This window comes from Oncorhynchus nerka, linkage group LG13 (assembly GCF_034236695.1).
Source record: "Oncorhynchus nerka isolate Pitt River linkage group LG13, Oner_Uvic_2.0, whole genome shotgun sequence".
Classification (NCBI taxonomy): Eukaryota; Metazoa; Chordata; class Actinopteri; order Salmoniformes; family Salmonidae; genus Oncorhynchus; species Oncorhynchus nerka.
The window spans coordinates 53,677,173-53,678,290 of NC_088408.1; the positions used below are offsets into that span (position 1 = coordinate 53,677,173).

Genomic DNA, 1,118 nt, shown 5'->3' on the forward strand with positions numbered 1-1,118 from the left:
AAAATACAAAATAACTAGAAATGTGTAAATACAAAGCTTTTCCATACTCTCAATACATACATACTCATACATACTCAATACCATACTCTCATATAAAATTAAGTGACAGTAAAGTCCTATGACAACACATCATATTACCGATGGCCCATGACAGCTAAAACTACCAGGAAAGTGCTGCTTTTAGCAAGCCAGCCAGCTTCCCAGACTGCCCCAAGACAGTGTTTGGAATTACAAGGACACACTCTGACATTAAAATCAAGGTATTTTGGGGTGAAACAATTTGTGCGAGGTGACAAGTACCCTTTCTAATGTTGGGCTGTGAGGTGGGAGGGAGGGGCGCCTAACTAGCTCTGAAGCCACTCCACCCTCAGTTCAGCAACCTATTTTCTGTACCAGTCATGAAATGTGGAGAAGCAAAACTCAGGAGAGAGACGCACCCGCACTGCGCGGAGGCACAGGCGGAGGCCTGACCACATCGCCCCACATCGTTCCCATTTCTGTTCCCCTCCCACGGCACACCAGAGGGGGGGCCCATTGCGCACCCATTGACCTGAGCAGAGGGCTTACTCTCTTTAGAGGTTCCTGAAAGGAGTTGTACCTCCTCCTGAAGGCTGTGGGTATGGGTCTCCCCCTGTGTGACAGCTGAACCTGTAACCTGGGAAGAGGGCACCAGAGGAGCACTGGATGATGTTCCTGATTTGGAGTGTGCCACCGCCACAACCTTCCTGGAGGACTTGGGCATGCCCTGAAGCCCTCCAGGCCCATCCTGGATCTCCTTGCTGAAGCTGGCTCGTGACACAGCCTTCATCCAAGATTCCATGGCTGCCTGGTTCGCTGCCGACATCTTGTAGACACACACCTTGGCGCAGTCAAACTTGATGGTGAAGGCGAGCTCTTCAGCTGACTTGCAGAGCATCACGGTGCAGCACTCCAACACGATGACACCGATGGGTTCCTGGCTCTCACACTCCTCAAGGTAGAACAGCATGTTGCCCTTCCGGATGAACCAGCGCCTGTGGTAGGCTGTGTTCCCCTCCCCCTTCTTGAACAGAAAGCCCATCATGTCTGGCGGCGACGCAGGTGGCATAGTGAGCCACGCTACATTCGTTCAGCTTCAT

At 51.8% G+C, this 1,118-nt stretch overlaps 1 pseudogene; it reads right to left on the reverse strand.

Annotated features, from left to right (window-relative positions):
* Nucleotides 1–344: 344 nt before the first annotated feature.
* LOC135574609 (sesquipedalian-1-like) lies at nt 345–1,118 on the reverse strand (annotated as a pseudogene).